Source organism: Ursus americanus, chromosome 18 (assembly GCF_024610735.1).
Source record: "Ursus americanus isolate L20-20 chromosome 18, mUrsAme1.1.p, whole genome shotgun sequence".
Lineage (NCBI taxonomy): Eukaryota > Metazoa > Chordata > Mammalia > Carnivora > Ursidae > Ursus > Ursus americanus.
In genome coordinates, this window is record NC_142144.1 from 44,566,801 (window position 1) to 44,593,186 (window position 26,386).

The 26,386-nt window shown below is 38.6% G+C and overlaps 1 long non-coding RNA gene across 25 annotated transcripts in view; it reads left to right on the plus strand.

Annotated features, from left to right (window-relative positions):
- LOC123781360 (uncharacterized) overlaps window positions 1-26,386 on the plus strand; it is a 355,277-nt gene that overhangs the window by 175,910 nt on the left and 152,981 nt on the right. For 20 of the 25 annotated variants that reach the window (XR_015727475.1, XR_015727477.1, XR_015727473.1 and 17 more), the window contains one exon: window positions 229-2,553. This is a non-coding gene — a long non-coding RNA (uncharacterized LOC123781360). The remainder of the gene's footprint in view (window positions 1-228; window positions 2,554-26,386) is intronic. The other 5 variants (XR_015727472.1, XR_015727479.1, XR_015727484.1 and 2 more) reach the window with 5 other exon arrangements.

Genomic DNA, 26,386 nt, shown 5'->3' on the forward strand with positions numbered 1-26,386 from the left:
GAGAACTCGCCGGAATGTGCGTCAGATGTTTCATGAGCCCTTATGTTGGGGTTTCGGTCCCATAAATTATAATCAAAGAGAAAAATCGTTAACACCAGTAATAACACATGCGGTACATTTCCGTGATGTTTTTTTCTCTTTTCAAAGCACTTAATTTGTGATATTCATCGTATTCCCTAAAAACTCAAGAAAGGGGGTAGAACTGGTGTTATTATACTTGTTTTGCAGATGAAGAACTGAGGCTCATCGGGATGGATCTCGCTCCCAGACAGCGTTCCTGGCCCATCTTTTGACTCCCATTCTCCTTGAGCTGCACAAACCAAATCAAGTGAAAAATGAACAGGGGGCACGTGATGATGCACTCATGACGAAACATGGCGGCTGTTTTAAAGATTTGTCAAGTCATCGGGGGAGGCCGACCGTAAGCCTGAAGGCCCCAAGAATATGTCTTTATGCCTTGAGGCTTTTCATGCTAAAATATTTTACGAAACAGAAAAAAAATCAACTGAGAAAAATATCTCAAATGAGAGATGCTGTCAGAAAGCCCCTGAAAGCAGTGTCACCAACATTGTGACAGGTTTGCTTGGGTTATAAAGTCGTCAGTCACTGGGTTCTGCTGTTGTCGCTGAAAATGTTCAAGGAGTGCCAGCTTTGTGTTTGCATCTCTTCAATGTATGGACTCGAGTGAGTTTTAGTTCAAATGGGATTGGTTTGGAATGAGGTGTTTTATGCCAGCTTTGGAATAAATCCTCAGGTATAGTTCTAAGGCGGCTGTAGTCTTTAGTGATGAGGCTGGCTATTGACTGGAAAGCAAGGCATTTTAAATTCCAACCCGGAATAAGCACAAGATGAATTGTTTTTATTTTTAAAAATTTTCCCTTTCTCAAGGAGAGATCGATTGGGCACTTTTGGAAAGGACTAAATGTTCTTATGTTTTCTTCAGAACTTTGGTTACTTTTTGTGTCAGATGTAATAAAGCTCTTCCCATGTGTGGGAAGGGGCGCCTGACTGACTGCTCAGGGCCACACAGAGATTCTCTTGGCTGTTGAGAAAACAGGAGCCGAAAGACAAACTGGGCCCTGGCTTAGCTGGCAGATATTTCTCTCTGAGCTTCGTCTGCTCTGGATACCCTGATGTGACTACCTACAGTCTTCCTAATTCCCAGGCCAGATCTTACTGCCCGTGTCGCCAAAAAACCTGCGTGCTCTCGTTTCCGGGTGCTTTGGCCCCTTTTTGGGTCCCTTCCCTTGGCTCTCTCAGCAGTGTCCCTAATTTAGTCTTTAAATTTCCAGAACTAATGAAGCTTTTCTTTCCTTTTAATTTTTTTTAAACACTCATTTCATTTCCTTTTCCATCTCCCCTTTCCTTCTGCTTCACCTCTTCTTCCTCCTCCTCCTTCTTTCTTCTTTATGACAATCCTCTACTTCTTTTGGTTTCTGTGATCCATTTTTCATTGCAGATAAAGACCAGTCTTTTCCGGTGAAATCACAGAAGTACCAGGATATTAATTGGCAATCGGAAGTGATCACTGTAGAGCGTTGTACTAGAGAGCGGAGTAGTTATTTCGATGACATCTGGAGTTTGGATACCATCTGTCTGAACCTGTGGGTTTAACCTGGACCAGCCCACCTCTGGACCAGGTGCCTAGCACCTGATAATAGAGTCCCATTGCCTCTGCTCTGTTCATGACAAGAACCCTATACTTTCTCATCTTTTTGCTCCACTGGTGCAGCATTTTTACTTAGCTGCAATTGTGCAGTTACCTACATTTTATAACTTTCCCCCACTGTTTTTAATTTCACCATGATAATAGATTTCGTTTCTGTGATTTTTGATAATTTGAGATTTACCCTTAAGTTCCCTCTGTAGATAACATAGTTAGGTCCTGACCCTGCGACCCAATTCTGGAGCTTGCTTGATGGGGCTGGGGGTTTTCATTCCTCCTACCTCAGCCTTCAAGAAGTGCTCAACTGACAGACCCAAGTCTTAAACTTCTGTTTCATAGTTAAATACGGCCAGTAATCCATGTTTAAGAAATCATGATTGACACAAGGAAGGACAGGGCTACCCCAGATATAATGAATCTGATTTTCTTACAAATTCTCCACCTCTTTGTCACTGTTAACGATTTATGGAGATTGATATAAGTGAAGAAGGCAATAGGGAAGATGCAGTTTGCTTTCTCCAATAGGTGTGTTCCTAAAAACATGTATAAGTAGAAGGCCTGTACACGAATTCTTATTGATATATCTTAGGAGATAGTTAAAGAAACATCAGGATTGAACTTTTACAAAGTATAAAAAAAAACAAAAGTCTTTGTGTTCTGTATCAGTCAGGATAGGCTGGTTTATGCTGCAGTAACAAATAGCTCCTCAGTCATAACAAACATATTTATTTCTCATACTGTTGGTCTAAAATAGGTTGGTCAGGAAGCTCTGCAAGTTTGATGGAAGCTCATGCAATATGAGAAGGACTTGACCAGCCATGGCTAGCTTTGGAAGTGGAAGGCAGCCAGAAGCCAAGGAATGTGGGCAGCCTTTAGAAGCTGAGAAGGTAAGCAAAAGGATTATCCTCTTGGGCCTCTAGAAAGGAACACAGTCCTGCCAACACTTTGATTTTAGCCTAGAAAGAGCCATTTAAGACTATCAGAACTAGAAAAGTAAATCTGTATTATTTTAAGCCATCAAGTTGGTAGTAATTTGTCACAGAAGCAACAGGAAATGAATACACATGTTAAATCTGCTCAGAGCTTTTAGCACTAGCTTTTAACACTATTGCCATATCCTTAATTTAGTTTTAGCTGCAAGGCAGAGTTTTAATCAGGCTTTGTTGCTCAAAACTCTTTCTCAATTACATATTTTACTGTTTAAGTATGAGGAGTAGTCGTTTCTTGTAACACTTCAGCCCTTCAATTAGAGAACTTTCTATTTCCTTTTTATTCTAGCTCGTAAACCAACCAGTTCATTTTTCAGCTTATCTCACCATGTCATATAGAGCCAATAGCAGCCAGCATGTTACTAACATTCTGTTTCCCAGCTCACTCCCCTAGTTGTCCAATTTTATTAGGTGTAGAGTATGCCTTCTACGAAATTGCATGTGGCGTTTTACCAAATATTCTGCATAACATAGATCACCATTCTTCCATCTCCATGGACAGTGTTCTCACCACAGTTTCTAATTAATGCTACATTTTTATCATGGTGGGAGCTCATTTCTGTGTCCTAATTTCTATTGGTTAGAATCTGTATCCAGTCTACTCATGATGGAGATTATGGGGAGAGATTACTCTGTGCAACAAATAATCCTAAAGTCTTGGTGGCTTGAAGAAGAAAGGTTTACTTCTCATTCACACTATGTCTCTTCTAGGGGCTCTGCTACCTTGTACCATCTCCAGATCCTAAGCTAGTGGAGTAAGTACAATCTGGAACGTTGCCAATCCCTGAGGGACAGGGAAAGTGTTTGGTTAATCACATACTAGCTCTTAGGCTTTCACCAATAAGTGACGCATGTGTTCAGTTACATGACCTGTAATTGGCCATATCAAATAACTCACTACGTCAAACTCAACGGCACAGAGAAGTGAAATCTTAGGCGATGTCGGTAAAGAGAACAGCAAATATTTGGTGAACAGAAACAATGACTACCCCATCCTTTCCTGACTTCTGTAAATTGAGTTTATTATAGTAGACTACAAGTATATTCAGAAGTGGGAGCCATACTATGAGAAAAGATGACTCTGCAGAAGTATTTTTGTTGCATATTTGCAATAGAATTTTAAGTGATAGACACATGTAGTCATAATCGGCTGCTTATTCTGACTTCGTATTTTTTTTAATTTATTTATTTTTATTTTTTTTCTGACTTCATATATATATTTTTTTAAGATTTTATTTATTTGACAGAGATAGAGACAGCCAGTGAGAGAGGGAACACAAGCAGGGGGAGTGGGAGAGGAAGAAGCAGGCTCATAGCGGAGGAGCCTGATGCGGGGCTCGATCCCAGAACGCCGGGATCACACCCTGAGCCAAAGGCAGACACTTAACCGCTGTGCCACCCAGGTGCCCCTCTGACTTCATATTTTAAAAGCCTATTAGTTTACAAGCATATTTTAGAATATAAGGAATACTTAAAAAAAAAAAAAGGCTGACATAATACCGCAACTTGACACTTCAGTATTTCAGAAAGAAATACAAAATACCAGCAAAGTAAAAGTGTGTAATTCAGTGTTATTTTATATTGAGAAATTTGCGACATACCATACACTTTTTAAAAGTACAGTATATACACTCGCTATAATATTATGTGGCAATTATATAAATTATGTAAATATTAAGGGCTAGAAATTGCTTCCAACCTGACATTAATTTAAGCAGTAGAATATAATACTGCACATATAGTTTGAACTTCAGCTTTTATGAATATGCGAGGATAAAGATGAGAGAAAAATATGAATACTAATAGTGGCTGTATGGAAGTGATGGGTTTATGGTTGGTTATGATTGATTTTTTCCATTTTTATTTTCCAAATTTTCTACAGTAACAACATTTACTTTTATGTCCAAACCAGTAAACAAAATAAAGAGGAATAAAAATGTATTCCTTTCTAAAAAGTATTTATGATGCCTTTTATCAAGGCCCGTCAATAAAACTGTTGAAATGGAGAACAAAAATTAAAGCCATGTTTGGCAGGCAAAGTTATAATCATGTCCCTCCAAAATCCCGATTACCTGGTATTTATTTATTTATTTATTTATTTATTTATTTATTTATTTTTTTTTTTTATTTATTCGACAGAGATAGAGACAGCCAGCGAGAGAGGGAACACAAGCAGGGGGAGTGGGAGAGGAAGAAGCAGGCTCCTAGCAGAGGAGCCTGATGTGGGGCTCGATCCCATAACGCCGGGATCACGCCCTGAGCCGAAGGCAGACGCTTAACCACTGTGCCACCCAGGCGCCCCACCTGGTATTTAATTAATCACTAATCGGAGTAGGCTGTGAGGAGATTTTGAAGATGGAATTAAAGTTCTGAATCCACTGACTTCTAAATGGAGCAAGTATCCTGGGTTATCCACATGGGCTCGGCGTAATCACGTGAGCCCTTAAAAAAGAAGAGGCAGGGAGAAGAGTCAGAGAGATGTGTCAGAAGGCGGGGGAGGGGGGTGGTCAGAGATACTCAAAGCACGATAAGGACCCCCACCCAACAGTTAATGGCTTCAAAGTCAGAGGACTGTTCTTGAAGGAATGCAGGTAGGGATTCAACAGCTGAGAACAGCCCCTCACACTTAGCAAAGGAACTGGAGAAGCATTAAATGGAGAGATCAGAAAAAACAAGAAATAAGTCCATGGAAAATAAGATAATTATAAAAGTAAAATCAGCAATCAATCAGGGAACACAAAACAGTAGAATTTATTAATGATTTCGAAATCTGGTCCTTTTGGGGGAGAAATCCATCTTTTAAATAGTTGAATGCATAAATATCATTTTCGGTTAAAAAAAAACAAATGAGACAAAAAGGCAATGAGTGAATGTAAAACTCAGATCAAGTAAGCATGTAAAAGCACAGTGTCAACCATTTTCAGAGAAATTATGAATTATCAGAATGATCGTAGAAGAGGTAGCCAACTTAAGTTCCTGAAAACCCATGAACAAACAGGAGGAAAAAACCTTTGGCCACAGTTTTATGAACAAATAAAAACTCTAACTTTTAAGGACCATATAATTCCCATGTTTTTGTACTATGTTAAGAAGATAGAAAACTTTTGCTGTTTGCTTATTCTTTGTCACTAATAATTCTATTTGATAAAGGTACTCTCTTCCCACATAAACACACTGAACTATACATAATTTCACTCATGAATAAGCACAGAACAAAAAACCTTGCTAAAATACTAGCAAATCATATACAGATATATATAAAAGAATAATAGATTATGACCAAATGGAATTGATTATAAGAATATAAAAAATGCAGTGTTGTCTGATGTAAGAAGAACGACCCTAGAACGATAACCCTGAAACAAATCTGAAAATATACAAGAACTTGGTATACAAAAAGTGATTGAAGAAACCAGAAGAGGGGCATAGGAGTTATTCAAGGACTAGTGCATACTACTGGTAAACTATCTGGCAAAATAGAAGTGTGGATCCTTATCTCACGATTTATGTCAAAATCAGATAAAAGTTAAATGATAAAAGACTAAGAGGAGAGTTAAGGGAAGGAGAGAGAGGGAGTGAGAAAGATAAATGATGGATAAATAGAGAAAGTAACTGGAGGAAGGGGCAGGAAAGGAGGGATATCTAGAAAGAATTTAGATATAGGGAAGCCCCAGTGGCTTAGTCGGTTAAGCGTCTGCCTTCAGCTCAGGTCATGATCCCAGAATCCTGGGATCGAGCCCCGCATCAGCCTCCCTGCTCAGTGGGAAGCCTGCTTCTCCTTCTCTTCCCCAATCGTGCTCTTGCTCCCTATCTCTGTTTGTCTCTCTCAAATAAATAAATGCAAATCTTAAAAAAATTAAAAAAGAACATAGAAATAACTAAAGATAGCGTGGGCAGATTATCTCTCTGAGGGATAGGGAAGGACTTTCTAAGCATAAAAGCGATGCTGAAAAGCACAAAAATATCCATTGGGCGCCTGGGTGGCTCAGTGGGTTAAAAGTCTGCCTTCGGTTCAGGTTATGATCGTAGGGTCCTGGGGTCAAGTCCCGTGTCAGGCTCCCTCCTCATCGGTGAGCCTGCTTCTCCCTCTGCGTACTGTCCCCCTGCTGTGCTCTCTCTCTCTGTCAAATAAATCAATAAAATCTTAAAAAAGAGAGAAAAATATCCATTGATTTAATTCCATAAATATTAAAGTTTTTTGTACAAACAAACCCATCAGTATCAGTGTCAAACAACAAACTGTTTTTAAAAAGATGCCACAAGTAAGAGACTGGGTTAGTATCCTTGATGTATAAAATATATTCAAATGGAAAAATATACAAATTAAAGAAGAAATACAATCGATAAAGTGTTATGAGGATACTCTTGGTAGCTTTTGTACTAAGCCGAGAAACTATGGTCTAGGCAAGAATACTTGAACCACAGTATCAAAACTAAAACAAGAAAGAATTCACTTCATGAGCAAAACAAAAGAAAAACATTCATTACAAAGTGTTTTTTTTGAGTGAAATTATATTTAATATTTTTACTTAAGGAATTCTCAGGTGAAAAAATATAAATAAAATCTGAGTAATGAAAAAGAAGAATTTGGTTGCGATGATAGACTCTAAACAGTCAAGCATAATTTAGATGCATTTCTAAATTATTACATAATTCTTGTGCCAGGTATACCTGAGGTAGGAAAAGCCCAGATTATTCTGTAGGGCAATCTCTGGTTACTGGCTCAAGGCGCAGCCAGAAACCCAGAGAATCCGGGTGCCAAGGAGGCTGGAGGGGTGCCATTGCGAGCACGGTGCTGGCAACCATCTGTGTTCACTTGATATCGCTGAGTTACCCTGGGCTGGTGATTTAATACCTGCAAATTTCATGTTTATTCATTTGAAAAATAGGCAACTATGGTTGTTGAGAGAATCAAATTATATAACCCATGCAGAATGCTTAACATGGTTCTTGACACTTAGAAAGTACTCAAGAAATGGTTACCATTATCATTCCAATCACACCAGGCACAATTCATCATCAATATAATGTGGTCCTTTCTGAATAGTAAGGGAAAAGAGAAAAAGTCAAACTAGCTGAGAAGTTTTGGGACCCAGTTCGCACTATCAAATGAAGTCCTACCTTGGCTGAGTCATGTCTATAATCCATCTTTAGTTTCCGTCCCTTTAAAATGGGGTTATCACCTGCTTTGCCTCCCTCCTAGAGCATATGAGAGTGCTTTGGAAACAGAACAGAGTGGAATTTACCACCACTAACAAGTCACCACATTTCAATGGCCAGAGTCCCTCTTTTTCTTCTATTACTGATGCCATTTTTCACCCTGTGAAGGGAACTCACACGGTGATCTCAGAAAGCCTTCGCTTGGCATCTCCACGGTGTGTGGTCTAGTGCAAGGGGTATGGGGCTGAGGAAGATAGGCTGTAAGACAGGAACTCTGCCTTCAAGCAGAAAGACTGATCTGCCAGCCGTGTTGATAGAGAAGAAAAACTGGAGTTGGGGGGGCCAGCGTGGAGAATTTTGCAATAACACAGGTAGGAAGTAATGAGATCCTGCGCTAAGATGATCTCACAGGGAAGTGGTTGAGCCCCTTAGGTCATGGTCTGAGCACGGGGGTCTGGTTGGTGAGAGTTTAGCCTACATGGCTATCCATGCCCATGTTTGCTACTGGGGCTGAGCGTGTTTCATCCAGTCACTTCCTGTCACCTCCAGATCCTGGGACAGAGATGCTATCGATACTAGATGACTATCGTAATGATACTAGTTAATATTTATGGAGTGCCAACCATGTGCCAAGCAAAAGTATTAGTTTACTCACATCGGCTCCTCAGAGAGAGCTGATGAAATTGGTGCTGTTATTACCTCTATTTTTCAGGCAAGTGGAGGCAGAGAAATGTTAAATAATTTACTTAAGAATACACTGCAGTAAGTAGTGCTTTCTAGATTTAAACCCCAGGCAATCCGACTCCAGAGTCCAAACTCTTATCCACTGTTTCATAATGATAATAACGATGATGGTATAAGAACAAATATTGTGGGCTTTCCCTGTTATACCCTGTGCTGAAGGCCATGCGTGAACTCTCCACTTGATTGATCGAGCATTGACAGCTCGATCACATGAATGCTTTTTAGCAAGGCCTCCGCTCTTGTGTTGAAGAATGAAACCAGGCCAGTGCCGCTGACTACAGCTACAATTCCTTTGAGTGTATGGTCCTCATCCAGGGCATGGAGCATTCAGGGGTGGAAATGGGTCTTGCAGAAAGCACATTTCTATTCTCTGAAGTTCTGCCTGCTGCCAGAAGCCTTCCAGGTCTCATTCATTGACTCCATCCAGAAGGAAGCTTGCCAGTGCCTTGCCCCAGTATTGTGATGTCCCTAAATCAAGGGGAATACCCTTATGTCATGGGGGTATGTTATGGGGGAGAGGCTTCCAGGCCACCAGTTTGCTGAGATGAGGCCCTGGACTATATCATGTAACTTACCATTATTAGTAGTAATTCCCTCTCAAAAGCATTGTTTCTCTTCATTTTCCCTTGATTTTTTTTTCCCCGGTGAATTTTGGCTATCCCACTCTCTTGGGCAGGTTAATGATTTTCTGTGGGCCTTAGTTTCCTCATGTATAAAATGAGGATAATAGTTGTGGGGATTAAATGAGATAGTCCATGCATTACGGTACTTATAGCGTTTGACCCACATACTAAGTACCCCGTAGGTGGGAGCTGTGACATCATCTTCATTTTCAACAGCCCCGCCCCATGGAGAAGGGATGTGTCGTACTCTGGAATAAGTGAAAAATAGTACTAAGTATAAAGATTTCCCCCAAAGAGCTGCTTTATGTAGAAAAAAAATAGAGAAAATGGAGTTCTTGTTCCCCATCATGCACTTTATGGTTAAGAAAAGTTTAGGAACATAGGCTGGTAGGAGAATAACTAGCCTTCTGAACCATACCCTAAAACGCTACAGAAAAATGCTGCATGGTTCCATGCCAAAGACTCAAGGGGAGCTATCATTATTGAGATATTAAGTCGTTTCAACTTTGCCCCTCCCCAACATCGTCACTTTTGTTTTAGAGGAGAAAGGAGGTTGAATCTTGGGTGGCCAGGGACTTGGAGGATGATGAAGGGACAGGGAGAGTTTTCTAGAAGACCTTCGACCACATAGTCTAAGAGTGCCAATGGAAAGGAGAATCCCAGGGTCAGGGAGCACGATCAGAAGGAATGTGAAATGCGGGTGGTTTAGGGGCAGAATCCCATGGACCTCGGTATGCTAATGATGAGAATGCTGAGGAAGAGCAGGGACTGGAAGTAGGAGTTAGAGCCTTTGAACAGTGGCTCCGAAAGTGTGTGAAGGGGGACCTTTGGTGGAGCAAGACAGGAAGAGCGAGAGTAAGCCACAGTACCCGCCACTACTTCACCCTCGGAGCCCCGGTACCCCTGGGGGGGTTCCCTTGACTGTTGGGATTGAGGAGAAGCCCAAGGGATGGGTGGCAGCTGAGGCTGCCCAGCGCCTTTAAACCCTCACGTTTCTCCTGAGGACACGCAGCCAGAGCTGGGGACAAATACAGCTGTCATCTCAACTTTTTCATGGCCTCTTCCCTGATCTGCTGATTCTGACCCATTTCGCTCTCCGATTCTGATCACCATCCATTCTCCTCTGGTTTCAGCTACATTATTCTGGTCAGTACTTAGGACTTTTCTTTGCGCTTGGACCCAGAGCTTTGGTCCCAGGGGACCTGGTGACTTTGGGTGAGTAACTGGTTGATACGGCTGTAGGGCTTGTTCTGGCTGCGCAGGAAGGACCAGGACAGGTGAAAACTATTCTTGTGTTTCAGCCAGAAAGTGCTCGGAGATGGGGAGGAAGGGCATCAGGAAGTCTATGCCAGAACCCTCTTTTCTTTCTTCATTTGCTCCAAACGGTTCCCCCCACCCTCCTCTAGGTGCAGTTGCTCCAGTTCTTTTCATGTCTATATGGTTGGTCATCTGCGTATTTGAATTACTTCAGTGGAAAAAAAAAATTCAAATGAACAAATCCAATAAAGTAAAGACTTTCTAAACTGGGCTGAGAAGTATTTTGAAAAGTGAATACAAATGATTTCACTATATATTTTTTTGTTAATATATAATACACTCAGCCTGGAATAATTTTTAGCTTCCTAGGGAACACAGAGTTTGATTAAAGAAAAATATATGCGTTTATGAATCCAAAAGGAACACAAGTTAAATTTGGTAAATGCAGACATTCTTATGAAAGAGGAACAAAGAAAACAGAAGTCAAATGAGAAACTAGCCCCAGATATTAACATATGAAGACATAAAAAAGAGGCTTCTTTGCTTCCAACTTTTCTTGAAAAGTTCTTTGGAGTTAAGAGCAAATGAAAAATCCGGAGCTCATTTATGTGACTTGATTACCTTTTCAAATGTAAAACAAAGAAAATCCCTGAGAGTAGAGAAGATACTGGGAAATGGGAAATGTTTCCAGGCAGCATTTTCTATTTTCAAGAGAAAATCTCAGGCTCAAAAAGAAGTATGTAAGCTTGGATCAATGGCTCTGATATTTACCTTTCCTTGTGGAAAAGATTACAGCAATCTACAATATCCGATTCGCAGTCTAGATAACACTCTCTAGTTGCCAGTGCTGCGGTAGCAGCACGTGCCCCTATGCAGGAGTGACTTGTTAAAGGAAGAAAAGGCCAAAAAAAACCCAAAACCAAAACAAAACCCTACACAACAACAAACACACCAAAAACCCCTCTTGTACTCTAAAAAATATCCCTGGCCTTGTCCTCCTGAAAACAACATGAAGATTATTGCACGGTAGCAAACATGTCCCTCGACTTCACTCAAATATAAGAAATGTAGAAATTGAGTTAAAAGATTGGATTGCCTAATAAAACAATGGATAAACACAAACCAGTTGGGATATATACCAAGAATGGACTATGACAACCCTAGAAGATTGTTTAATACAATGTCAAAAGCTACCAATATAAAAGATTCCAATTTACTCCTGTCTCCAGATGCTGGAAAAGCTTTTGACAGTTAATTGGAAGCTTTTATTTTTGACACTGAAAAGCAGGGACTTGCCACAAGAATTCATTTCATGGGCAGAAACATTATCTGATCATCCAAAGGCCAAAATTAAGGCTAATGTGTATAATTGGAGACCTTTTCTTTCTTTCTTTCTTTTTTTTTTTTTTTCTGTTTTTGACAAGGAAGCAGCCATAGGCCGTCCACATTTTCCTCTCTTATTTGGTTCATCAATAGAATCTCTGGCAGGCAAGATGAAGGAATAAAAATGGGGTACTTAAGGCCCACAATTTCATTGTGAGTAGATAATGTGGCTCAATTCTGGGTTGCATGTAGACTTGTGAAATCCACTTCTGGGGAGTCAAGTGGGAGGCCGAATCCCCTCTCCTAGTGGAGGGGCCTATTTGGTTTAGCTCAAGAGGTATTTTCCTCTTAGGAACAAGCTCTTTATTGCTAAATAAAGATGTGTGTTACGGTGCCTTCTTTGTCCTTGGAAGCAGTCACCTATTCTGATGTCAGCCTGTTTCTCCTGTTCTTGCCCCATTTTTTTTTTTTTCTGGAATAATCTCTATGCAACAGAAGAACAGAACTTCCAGTAATCACCATATATTTTTTCTAATTTTCTTTTTCTTTCCTGATCAAATATATAAAGAATTAGGATTATCTGATGAGTACATAGGTACATGAGAACTGTAAATTTTTATATATAAACAAAAGATACAGATGTTTGACAAATCGCAAAGGAAGTATGGTAGAGAATTGCTTTAACGCTAGCTGCACCTAACCTGAAGAAATAGTGGCAGGTATGGGGCATTCTTACGCAGTTCTTATCCTCTCTTTTTAAACAGCTTTATTGAGCTATAATTCATATATAATACAATTTACTTATTTAAAGTGTACAATCAACAAAATAAAGTGTACAACCCAGTGGTTATGGTATAGTCACAGCGTTGTGCAACCCTCGCTATAACAATTTTAGAATATTTTATCATCTCTAAGAGAAATTCCCCATGCACTAGCAGTCACTCCCTACTTCTTCCCGTCTCTGAAAGCCCTAGGCAAACATTAATCCACGTTCTGTTTCTGTATATTTGCCCCTTCTGGACATTAAATGGAATCCTACACTATGTGGCTTTCTGTGTCTGGCTTCTATTATTTAGTGTAATGTTTTCAAGATTCTTCTCCGTCGTAACATAAATCATAACTTCATTCCTTTTTATGGATGAGTAACTTCTAATTGTATGAATACACCACAGTTTATCCGTTCATCAGTTGATGGACATTTGAGTTTCTACCTTTTGACTGTTATGACTAATGCTACTATGAACATTTATGTACAAGTTTTTATGTGAACATGTTTCCATTTCTCAAGGATTTATACCCAACAGTGCAGTTTCTACGTCGCTTGGAAACTCTGTTTAACCAGAATGTTTTTCAAAGAGGCGGTACAATGTTACATTTCTACAAGCAGGATATGAGGGTTACACTTTTTTCAGATCCTCATCAATGCTTGTTTTTAGCCATCCTTATGATTATAGCCATCCTAGTGGGTGTAAAGTGGTAGCTCGTGGTTTTGATTTACATTAATATCATGGCTAATGAAGTTAACCATCTTTTTAGTTGCTCATTGGTCATTGATACATCTGTTTGAGAAATGTCAGTTCTTACCTTTGCCCATTTTTAAGTTTGCTTATCTCCTTACTACTGAATTTTTAGAGTCCTTTATATATTCTAGATATGTCTCTTATCATATGTATGATTTGCATATCAAATTTCCCATTCTATGGGTTATGGGTTGTCTTTCCATTTTCTTCATAACATTCTTTAACCCACAAAATTTTTTAATTTTCATGAAGTCCAGTAGACCTATGTTTAGTTGTTTGTGCATTTAGGATGTATTTAAGAAACCAGTGCCAAATTCAAAGGCTTGAGGATAAGCACCTGTGTTTCTTTTAAGAGTCTGTAGTTTTGAACAGCAGTGGTGATAGTGGATATCCCTGCCATGTTCCTGACCTTGGGGGAAAAAACTCTCAGTTTTTCATAGATGGCTTTTATGATGAGGGTATATAACCTCTGTCATTACACTGTGAAGAGTTTTAATCTAGAAAGGAGGTTGTAGTTTGTCAAATGCTTTTTCTGCATCTATTGAGAGGATCATATGGTTCTTGTCCTTCTTTTATTAATGTGGTGTATCACATTGATTGATTTGCAGATGTTGAACCAGCCTTGCAGCCCAGGAATAAATCCCACTTGGTCGTGGTGAATAATCCTTTTAATGTACTGTTGGATCCTATTGGCTAGTATTTTGGTGAGAACTTTGGCATCCGTGTTCATCAGGGATATTGGTCTGTAATTCTCCTTTTTGGTGGGGTCTTTGTCTAGTTTTGGAATCAAGGTAAAGCTGGCCTCATAAAATGAGTTTGAAAGTTTTTCTTCTGTTTCTATTTTTTGGAACAGTTTCAGAAGAATAGGTATTAATTCTTCTTTAAATGTTTGGTTGAATTCCCCTGGGAAGCCATCTGGCCCTGGGCTTTTGTTTTTTGGAAGATTTTTGTTTACTGCTTCAATTTCCTTGCTGGTTATGGCTCTGTTCAGGTTTTCTATTTCTTCCTGGTTCAGTTTTGGTAGTTTATACGCCTCTATGAATGCATCATTTCTTCCAGATTGTCTAATTTGTTGGCATATAGTTGCTCATAATATGTTCTTATAATTGTTTGTATTTCTTTGGTGTTAGTTTTGATCGCTCCTCTTTCATTCTTGATTTTATTTATTTGGGTCCTTTCTCTTTTCTTTTTGATAAGTCTGTCCAGGAGTTTATCAATCTTATTAATTCTTTCAGAGAATCAGCTCCTAGTTTCGTTGATCTGTTCTACTATTCTTTTGGTTTCTATTTCATTGATTTCTGCTCTGATCTTTATTATTTCTCTTCTCCTGCTGGGTTTAGGCTTTATTTGCTGTTCTTTCTCCAGCTCCTTTCAGTGTAGGGCTAGGTTGTGCATTTGAGACCTTTCTTGTTTCTTAAGAAAGGCTTGTGTTGCTATATACTTCCCTCTTAGGACCCCCTTTGCTGCATCCCAAAGATTTTGAACCGTTATGTTTTTGTTTTCATTTGTTCCCATGAATTTTTTTTATTTCTTCTTTAATTTCCTGGTTGACCCATTCATTCTTTAGTAGGATGCTCTTTAGCCTCCATGTATTTGAGTCCTAGCCTCAGCGATCAGACAACAAAAAGAAATAAAAGGCATCCAAATGGGCAAAGAAGAAGTCAAACTCTCACTCTCTGCAGATGATGTGATACTTTATGTGGAAAACCCAAAAGACTCCACCCCAAAGCTACTAGAATGCATACAGGAATTCAGTAAAGTAACTGGGTATAAAATCAATGCACAGAAATCAGTGGCATTTCTATACACCAACGATGAGACAGAAGAAAGAGAAATTAAGGAGTCAATCCCATTTACAAATGCACCAAAACCATAAGATACCTAGGAGTAAATCTAACCAAAGAGGCAAAGGATCTGTACTCAGAAAACTATAGAATACTCATGAAAGAAATTGAGGAAGACACAAAGAAATGGAAAAACGTTCCATGCTCATGGATTGAAAGAATAAATATTGTGAAAATGTCTATGCTACCTAGAGCAATCTACACATTCAGTGTAATCCCTATCAAAATACCATCAACTTTTTTCACAGAAATGGAACAAAGAATCCTAAAATTTGTATGGAACCAGAAAAGACCCCACATAGCCAGAGGAATGTTGAAAAAGAAAACCAAAGCTGGTGGCATCACAATTCCAAACTTCAAGCTCTATTACAAAGCTGTAATCATCAAGACAGTCTGGTACTGGCACAAAACGAGACACATAGATCAATGGAACAGAATAGAGAACTCAGAAATGGACTCTCAGCTCTATGGTCAACTAATCTTCCACAAAGCAGGAAAGAATATCCAATGGAAAAAAGACAGTCTCTTCAACAAATGGTGTTGGGAAAACTGGACAGCCACATGCAGAAGAATGAAACCAGACTATTTTCTTACACTGTACACAAAACTAGACTCAAAATAGATGAAAGACCTAAATGTGAGACAGGAATCTATCAAAATCCTAAAGGAGTACACAGGCAGCAACCTCTTCGACCTAGGCCACAACAACTTCTTCCTGGACACATTGCCAAAGGCAAGGGAAGCAAGGGTAAAAATGAACTATTGGGACTTCACAAGGATAAAAAGCTTTTGTACAGCAAAGGAAACAGTCAGTAAAACCAAAAAACAACTGACAGAATGGGAGAAGGTATTTGCAAATGGCATACCAGATAAAGGGCTAGTATTCAAAATCTATAAAGAACTTAACTCAACACACAAGGAACAAATAATCCAATCAAGAAATGGACAGAAGACATGAATAGACATTTCTGCAAAGAAGGCATCCAAATGGCCAACAGACACATGAAAAAGTGCTCACATCACTCGGCATCAGGGAACTACAAATCAAAACCACAACGAGATACCACCTCACAGCAGTCAGAATGGCTAAGATGAACAAGTCAAGAAATGACAGATGTTGGTGAGGATGCAGAGAAAAGGGAGTCTTCCTACATCGTTGGTGGGAATGAAAGCTGGTGCAGCCACACTGGAAAACAGTATAAAAGTTCCTCAAAAAGTTGAAAATAGAGCTGCCCTATGGCCCAGCAATTGCTCTACTGGGTATTTAGCCCAAAGATACAAATGTAGTAATCCGAAGGGGCACCTGCACCCCAATGTTTATAGCAGCAATGTCCATAATAACCAAACTATGGAAAGAGCCCAGTTGTCCATAGACAGATGAAAGGATAAAGAAGATGTGTTGTATATATATACAATGGAATATTATGCAGCCATCAAAAAAAATGAAATCTTACCATTTGCAATGACATGGGTGGAACTAGAGGGTATTAGGCAAAATGAAATAAGTCAATCAGAGAAAGACAATTATCATATGATCTCACTGATACGTGAAATTTGAGAAACAAGGCAGAGGATCATAGGGGAAGAGAGGAAAAAAGAGGGAGACAAACCATAAGAGCCTCTTAATCTCGGGAAACAAACTGAGGGTTGATGGAGTGGATGGGGGTGGGAGAAATGGGGTGGCTGGGTGATGGGCACTGGGGAGAGTACGTGTTGTGGTCAGCACTGTGTGTTGTGTAAGACTGATGAATCACAGACCTGTACCCCTGAAACAAACAATACATTATATGTTAATAATAAAAAAATATAAATAAACAAATTTTTAAAAGAGTCTGTAGCTTTAACTCTTACACTTAGGCCTTTGATTCATTTTGAGTTAATTTTTGTATATGGTGTGAGATAGGGGTCTAACATTGTTCTTTTGCATGTGTCTATCCAGTTGTCCCAGTGCCATTTGTTGAAAAGACTAGTTTTCCTATTGTATGGTCCTAGCACTCTTATCAAAAATCAGTTGACCATAGGTATATGGGTTTATTTATGAGCTCTTGATTCTATTCCATTGATCTGTGTGCCTGTTTTTATATCAGTACCATGCTGTCTTGAAACCTATATTTTTGTAGTGCATTTTGAAATCATGAATATGAGTCTTCCAACTTTTTTTCCTACGACTGTTTTGGTTGGTTCATCCAGGTGAATCTTAGGATCAGCTTATCAATATCTGCAAAGAAGTCAGCTGAGCTTTTGATACTGGGTTAACTCTATAGATCAAAAGATCTAGGGAATGTGCCATCTTAACAATAGTAGGTCTTCTGATCCATGAAACTGGGATGTCTTTACATAGACCTTCAATTTCTTTAAACAACATTTTGTAGTTTTTCAGAACATAATTTTAGGCCTTGTTTTGTTAAATTTATTCCCAAGTTTTTTTAAATTATTGTTGTTATTATTTTAAAGATTTATTCATTTATTTGGGTGGGGGAAGGGCAGAGGGAGAGAATCCAAACAGACTCTGCCCAGAGCTCAGAACCCAACATGGGGGTTGATCCCACTACCCTGAGATGATGACCTGAGCTGAAACCAAGAGTCAGATGCTCAACCAACTCAGCCACCCAGGCCCCCCAGATTTTATTTTTAATCCTATTATAAATGGAATTGTTTTCTCAATTTCATTTTCAAATTCTTTATTGCAAGTGTATAGAAATAGGACTGATTTTTGTATATTGATTTTTTTTGTAACCTTGCTGAGTTTATTAATTAGTTCTGGAAGATTTTTAGTGACCTAGAGACTTGGGATTTTCTTACATACAAGATTGTTGTCTGCAAATGGTCGTAGTTTTGCTACTTCTTTCCAATCTGGATATTCTTGCCTGATTGCCCAAGTCAGAATATCCGTACAATGTTGAATGAAAGTGGTGAACTCAGACATCCTTATCTTTTTCTTGATCTTAGAGAGAAAGCATTTGTCATTCATTATTAAGTATGATGATTGTGGGTTGTTTGTTTGTTTTTGTAGATGCCCTTCTATCAATAGAAGGACGTTCTCTTCCATTCGTACTTTGTTGGATGTTTTTATTATGAAAAGGTGTTGGATTTTGCCATATACTTTTTGTGTGTCTACTGAGATAATTTTGTGGGTTCGTTACACTGATTTTTGGATGTTAATGCTGCCTCCCATTCCTGAGCTCAGTGCCACTTGGTCATGATTTATATTCCCTTATGTATATTGCTAGATTCAGTTTGCTAGTATTTTGTTGAGCATTTTTGCATTTAATTCATAAGAGATATCAGTTTACAGGTTTCTTATCTTACGATATCTTTGTCTAATTTTGGACTAGGAATCTTTCCATTTAATCTGAGTTATTTAATTTTTTGGGATACAGTTGTTTATAATATTCTTACATAAAACTTTTTAAAAAAATATTTATTTGAGAAAGAGATGGAGTGAGTGCTCATGAGCGGGGGAGGGGCAGAGGAAGATGGAGAGAATCCTCAAGCAGACTCCCTGTTGAGCTTAGAGCCCAATGTGGGGCTCGATCCCAGGACCCTGAGATCAGGAGCTGAGCTGAAACCCAGAGTCAGATGCTCAACAGACTGAGCCACCCAGGTGCCCCATCACATAAATGTTTTTATTTCTGTAACATCAGTAGAAATTTCTTCTCTTTCATTCTTAATTTTAGTAGTTTGAGTTTTTTTTCTTTTGGTCAGTTTAACTATAGGTTTGTCAGTTGTTGATCTTTTTAATCTTTTCAAAGTAGACACTTTCAGTTTGGCTGATTTCTTGGTTTTACTATTCTTCACTTCATTAGCTTGCATCCTATTTTTTAAAATCATTTCCTTTTTGTTGCTTTATGTTTAGTTTTCCCTTTTTCCCGTGTCTGAGGTTGGAAGGTTTTATCTTTGAGTGGTGCATTTGGCAGCTTCTTTTCGTATTTTGACATTGACTTTTTAAGTTGCATAAGTAATAACAACATTTTCCTTGAAGGAAAACACAATATTATAGACATATCATCTTCCTCTATGCCCCCAATCTTTTTCATGTCCACCTGGTCCTTCTAACCCCATTCCACGAAAATGTTTACATTCATTTACGTATGTGTTGTTGTCTGTACGTGTATTTGGGTATGTATTGTTTACATAAGTATTATTATTCTGTCAGTGTTTTCCAGCAAGTTTGTTCTACTTCTCAGTATTGAGACTAGGGTATATATTATATCCGATCGAACAAGTTTACTTTTGCTATTGCATATGTTTTATATGTAAATTGGCTATTTGTATGTCATCTGTAAATTACATATTTTTCCCTTTAACCTATAAGTCAGTTGGTTTATTTTATAGGTGTTATTTATATGATTACTGGTCTTTATTACACAAGATGCAAATATTTCTTCTGGAGGATAATTTATTTTTAATTTATTTGTGGTGTTTTCACTCTTGCAAAAGATTTTAGTTTGGATGTTGCCAGATTTGTTAGCTTTACTTCATGAGTTTTTTCTTTGTGTTTGCCTTTAAAAGGCCTTATCACATCCTAAGGGATTAAGTATTCTTCAATATTTACTTTAAATATTTTGTAATTTTTCCATATTTATGTAATTTATTTGAAACTAGCTTTTGTGAATTCTTTATTTATTTTTTTTAAAGATTTTTTATTTATTTATTTGACAGAGATAGAGACAGCCAGCGAGAGAGGGAAAGCAGGGGGAGTGGGAGAGGAAGAAGCAGGCTCATAGAGGAGGAGCCTGACGTGGGGCTCGAACCCGGAACGCCGGGATCACGCCCTGAGCCGAAGGCAGACGCTTTAACCGCTGTGCCACCCAGGCGCCCCTTGTGAATTCTTTAAAGTGAAAATCTAGCTTTACTCTTATATGGCCAATTACATTCATAATTATATTGAATATTTATCTTTCACCAGTTTGAAATGTTAAATCTTATAATATTAAAGGGGTTTGAATATATTTAAATATATATTTTCATATATCCATGGGTTGGGTTTTGGGCTCTCTACTTATTTAATTTTAATTTAAAATCAATGGCAATATTCACATTACAATAGTTAAATACTATGTCTTGATATTTGGCAGGAAAACATTATCCTTTTGATTCTTTTTTCTTTTTAAATTTTTTTACTATTCTTACAAGTTTTATTTTCCATATGAATTTTAGAATAGACATGTGAAATTATACCTGAAAAATCCTATTGTGGTATCATTGTAATTTGCATGAATTTAAAGATTAGTTTGTACAAACTTGACAACTGTACACTGTTGAGCCTTCCCTACCCAGGAATATGACATATTTCAATATTCAAGTTTTATTTTACATCTTTTAATAAAGTTTTAGTTTCTCCATGATGATGTGAATATTTCTATTTTTTTATTCCTAAATATTTTATAATTTTTGTTTTTATATGAACGGGTTCCTTTTTCTACTACATTTTATAATTTTAATCAATGTGTAGGTACTTGATTTTTGGATATCGATCTTGTTGCTGCCTCTTTGCTTAGTTATCTAATTTTCAAAATAATTCACCAGTTTAACTGATATTTATAAATAGACAATCACCATCTATCAGCAATGATAGTTTTTTCTCTTGTCTTCTAAATTTTGTTTTATATCTTTTTCTTTCCTTACAGTACCATTTCTAACAGTATCTATAATAGCAGGGAATGTCTTATGCCTGATTTTAAAGCAAATGCTTCAGTGGTTTACCCTTATATGATATTTGCTATAGATTTCTGATGGATATTCTCTGTGCTTTGTCGGATTAAAAATTTATATATACAACATATGTGACGATGTTCACAGGATATAGATCAAAATATTAAGTATGATTTTTTTCCTAAGAAGTAGGATTTTAGTGATTTTTAGTCCCCTCCCCTCATTGCAATTTATTTTTATTTATTTATTTAAAAAATTTTTTAAAGATTTTATTTATTTATTTGACAGAGAGAGAGAGAGAGAGCACAAGCAGAGGGAGAGGCAGAGGGAAAAGCAGGCTTCCCACAGAGCAGAGAGCCTGATGTGGGATTCAATCCCAGGACCCTGGGATGGTGACGTGAGCCAAAGGCAGACACTGAATCGACGGAGCCACCCAGGCGCCCTCATTGCAATTTAAGAGGTTTTAATACTTTTGCAAAGTAAAATGCTTTTTGCAGGGTGGAAATAACATGTAAAATGTACATTACTCATCCCAAGCTAGCAGAAGAGGACCAAATTCTCAATGATACAATCTTTCTTTTTTTTTTAATGATTCGTTTATTTATTTAAGAGAGAAACAGAGAGAGCGCATGAGGCGTGGGTGGAGGAGCGGGGGGGGGGCGGCGTGGGGAGAGGGAATTCTCAAGCCGACTACCTGCTGAGCATGGAGCCTAATGCAGGGCCCCATCCCTGACCCTGAGATCATGACCTGAGCCAAAATCAAGAGTGGAACGCTTAACTGATGAGCCACCCAGGTGCCCCGGTATAATCAGTCTTCAACTCTCTGTTTTATAATAAGGTTTCCCAAAGTTTGTTTCTTAGGATGTTATTTATTATTCCTTGTAGAAAGTTTTTGTGGTCCATTAAATTTGGAAAATAGATAAGACAAAGTTAACTATGACTTTTTTAAATGTAAGATTTCTTGGAACCTTTGATATACATGTGTGAAGAGTGAAGCTCCAACAGGGAGGGTAGAATCTAGCATATCTTCCAGGAGCACCTCGTAAGCAGTGTGCCAGTGAACTCTCTTTTCAGTGGGCTTCTGTCATTGCTGCTCTTGCAGTCTGGGTTATATGTGCCTGGTCAGGCACAGCTTCCTTCAGAAGCACTGGGTCAGACAAACTTGTATCAATAGCTCTCTCTCCAGAGCTTTACACTTACTTGTCTTAGAAAGCAAACCAATCAAGCCAAAAAATTAGTCAACTCTCTTCTGCCCTCGAGAGTACTGGGCGAGGTGGTATGAATAAGGGAGGATGGACTGGTGTTCACAGCGTTGAATAGTGTGGCCTTCAAGGAGTTTCCAGTCTAATAAGATCTGTATCACATGTCTTCCTTTTGATGCAAGGGAATAATAAAACCACTGGTACCAGTCTTTTTATCAACTGAGGACACACACGTGGATGGGTTGGTGATGAGTCCAAGGTCATGCAAAGTGGAATATCAGTTGGGAACAAAGCAGAGTCATTTGACTACACTTAACAGCACCTTCCTTATTTGACCTGACTTCCTCTCCTACATAGTAGATACAATAGATTAACTGTTGGGGTGGGAAAAGTGAGTGAGTGGGAGCTAAGCATTTTGGAATATCAGAATAATTTAATTGGATCCCAAATGAATTAAGATGTGTGGGAGTCCAAATTATATCCCAAATACCAAGCTTGCATAAAGCCAATTTAAAAATAATTTAAATTAACGAAATAGAATGATTGTCTCATGCTAATATAAAGAATGCAAAAAAGTATAATGAATGTACTGAAAAAATTTTATTCACCTCACATCATAATTATTAAACTTGTATTTCAACAAGGAACCTTGAATTTAAAATCAACTTGAAGTATGAAAAAATGAGTTATCTATACCTACTTTGAAATATATGTAATAGAAGTATTACTGAACAGAGAATAAATGTGTTGGTTTTGTTCAATTTGATGACCAATATACTTTTGAAGTACTTTTTTCCCCAAGCAATAGGTATGTACACATAGAATTCTGTAGGGACCATCTATCTACAAAATTGTGGCTTGGCACCTTCTGTTTATGAAACTTAAATACAGAAGGAGAATGTCCAGTTTTCTTTTTGTTTTCTCTCTCCCTTTTTCTGCTTCTCTCCCAACTTTTAAAGCGCTCTGGTAATGTATAGGAGCTCAGTGATCCATTCTTTTGCTCTGACTAAACAAAGCCCCTAACTTCCACCCTCTTCTCTTGTTTGATCCATTGGCGCTGTGATCCAGTATGACTTTCTACTCCCTCCTTGGGAGGCAGCTGGTACTAGGAGTAGAACTTTGAGCACATTGCTGTGCAAGCTGCACTGATATTCTCCATAGCAATAATAACTTTGGGGACCACAGTAAATGAGTGACGTGTGGGATTGAAGCCAGCCTATGATTGCGATCTTTATCTGGGAGGGAAAGAGGGGGAGAATCAGGACAGAGCAAAATGGTGTGTTGCTTTCTCTCATGATTCCTAGGTGTCTTACTTGGGCAGTCAGATAGGGTTTTGTTTTAGTACAGGATTCTGAGGCTTAGTTGCTCTGGAATTCTCTAGTTGAGAGTTTAATCTACTTCTGTGAAGGTGAAAGTATCTGGGTACCTATCCATCCAATTCTTGATGCTGGATGGACTTGCCTGTCCCTTTTTCAACCATTCAGTGTCACTCAGGTACTCAGGCTTTGGGCTTGGAAAAGGATGCCCATTGCAGAGATTGATTGGAGAGAGAGATTTAAAGCAATGACCAGAGGCGCTGAGCCTGGGTGGCTCAGTCATTAAGTGTCTGCCTTTGGCTCAGGTCATGATCCCAGGACCCTGGGATCGAGCCCCGTATTGGGCTCCCTGCTCAGTGGGAAGCCTGCTCCCTCTCCCACTCCCTCTGCTGGTGTTCCCTCTCTTGCTGTGTGTCTCTCTTTGTCCAATAAATAAATAATAATTTAAAAAAACTGCAAAAAAAAATAAAACAATGACCAACTTCTTCGCATCATTTTTGGGGCAAATGTAAAGGTTAGTGAGCAAACCAGCAAATGGGTAAGAAGGACATTTTGTGACCCTTCGCGCAGGATATTGGATGTACTTGCCTCTGAAAAACTTCAGCTCTTGCTAAGGAGTCGGGCAAAGTACCTTCCTTCTTTGCCCAGTGCCTTTTCTCTTTTCCCTCAGTGGGTCTGAAGAATGGTTTCCTTGGCTTAAATAAAAGCAGTATTACTTATATTTGTTTATGTTAACTGTCTGACTTTTATGCCCAATGAACTTATGACACTATAATAATTATTCATCTCATTAAGTATGAGTTGGATTAGCTTTGTTATAAATTACATGTGATAATGGTGCTGAGTTTTATTTAAATGACGTTAATGGTGTTTCTCATCAATGTAATTATTCGACTTTAAGTTTTAAAATTTTGAGGAAATTTCTGAAGTTGGTAATAAAATTGTTGCATGCTGAATACAATTGTGACTAAACTATGAATTCATTTATTCATCCATTCATTTAATCATGCATTCAAGTAACATTTATTCAATGGCTAATACCGTATTAGTAGTATGAAAGCCATGGCTCCACTTTCCAGGAATTCACCATTTAGGATGGCAGCCAAGTGAGCAGACAGTTGTGACATGATGTGACAGGTTAGTAGATAAGGATATGTGAGGGGCCCCTCACCCACACTGAGGGCCAAGACTGGGGAGATCAGGGATACTTCCTGAAGTAGATTATATTGATACCGAATTGTAGGTAACATGTAACATTTAACCAGGTAGAGACATGAAGAAAGGTGAGACGCAAGCAAGGAAATAGCAGCATCAGGGGCCTAGAAGCAGGAAAGGACAAGATATATTTAGAGAACTCCAAGTATTAATGTGACTATACACTGATGTGTGTGGTAGGGCGTGTTTAGTGTGATTGCAGACTAGTGTGCGATGGAGAGAGTGGAGGAGATGATGTCAGAGAGAGGCAAAAGCCAGATTGTAGGGGACTTTGGCTTTTTCTTCCTTAGAAGGGAAGAACAGTCCACGTAACATGTATTTCAGTCTCTTGACGAGATGCTAGTCTGAGGTTATGCTTTCTCATTGCAGTAAACATTTACTGTGCTCCCACTGTACGTCTAGAACTGTAGTCTGTGATGAATGCATCTGCTTTACAGATGAAATTATTACCCGAGTTTGTTTTTTCATGCGTAATACAAAATTTAGGAAACTAACTGGTAAAGTATAAAACATCCTTTTCCTAATTACATGTTCTATATTTTTAAATAAAATCTATTGATGAATCAATTGAAAGACACCTGGGGTCTTCACTGAAATTGATCAGTAGTCTTTCAATAAAGCGTCTTTGGAGTGTTGAGTTCTTGTAGTTCTGCTTTTTAGTTAATTGGCTAAAGCATAGATTCTCCAAAACGCAGGAGGAAAGATGGAACAACTTAAACCACAATGGTATGCAAGCTGTGGAGTCTTTGAGATAGATGGAGATGTTCATAAGTTAGGAAAAAATGACCTTTTCATACTGCCATGTGATGGGGAGGAGGCAGTACCTTGACTGGCACGTTCCATGCACTTCCTCCTGCTACCACAGTTCTTTTCATTTTAACTCGATGGTAATCATGGCCCTGGACACCATGGGGGTGATTTGATAGCCTAGAAGATCTGGGAACCTTTCCAGTATAAGTTCTGTGATATTCTTCAGCAATTGTTTATTGAGAATCTACAACAGATGCTTTACATGTGTCATTTCTATACTTTGTGTCATTGAAGGGACCCAGATTTGCAGGTTAGGAAACCATGGACATGAGGGGCTAAGTGATGGTGTGTTTTATGTTGAAACCAATGCTAGTCCTCCTATGTCTTGTGCTCTCTCACAAGGAACGCTAACTCTGTGCAGGCGAAGCTCATCTTTCTTCACTAAAGGATTTTTCTCCTTTCACTATTTAAAAAATTGAGATATAGTTCACATACCATAAAATTCACCCTTTTAAAGTGTATACTTCAATGGTTTTTAGTATCTTTGTAAGGTTGTGCAGCTGATACTGTTATCTAATTTGAGAACATTCTTATTGTCCCCCAAAAGAAATCTCGAACCCACGAGCAGTCATTTTGCACCACCCCCTCTATGCTCCAGCTCCTGGCTGCCATTGATTTGCTCTCTGTCTCTATGGGTTTGCCTATTATGGGCATTTATCTCGGTTGAATGATACAATAGGTGGCTTTTTGTGTCCGACTTCTTTTATTTTGCATCGTGTTTTCCAAGTTCATCCATGTGGTAGCCTCTGTCAATACTCCATTCCTTTTCATGACTAAATAATATTCCCTTGTATGGATATACCACCTTTTGTTCCTCGATTCATCAGCTGGTGGATGTTTGAGTTGTTTCCACTCTTTGTCTGTTTTGATTCAGGCTGCTACGTCTTCTTGGTTTTAGGCTGCACTAAGTGGTGGTGTGTTTACTAGGACATATCACATTATAATTGTGATGTGTTATTATATTGTGTCTTTCTCCTGCCCTTCTGTAAACTCTAAGTGTACAAAGTGTATTTGTCTTGTTAGCCGTTATATCCAGCATAGCACACTCACGTAAGAAACATG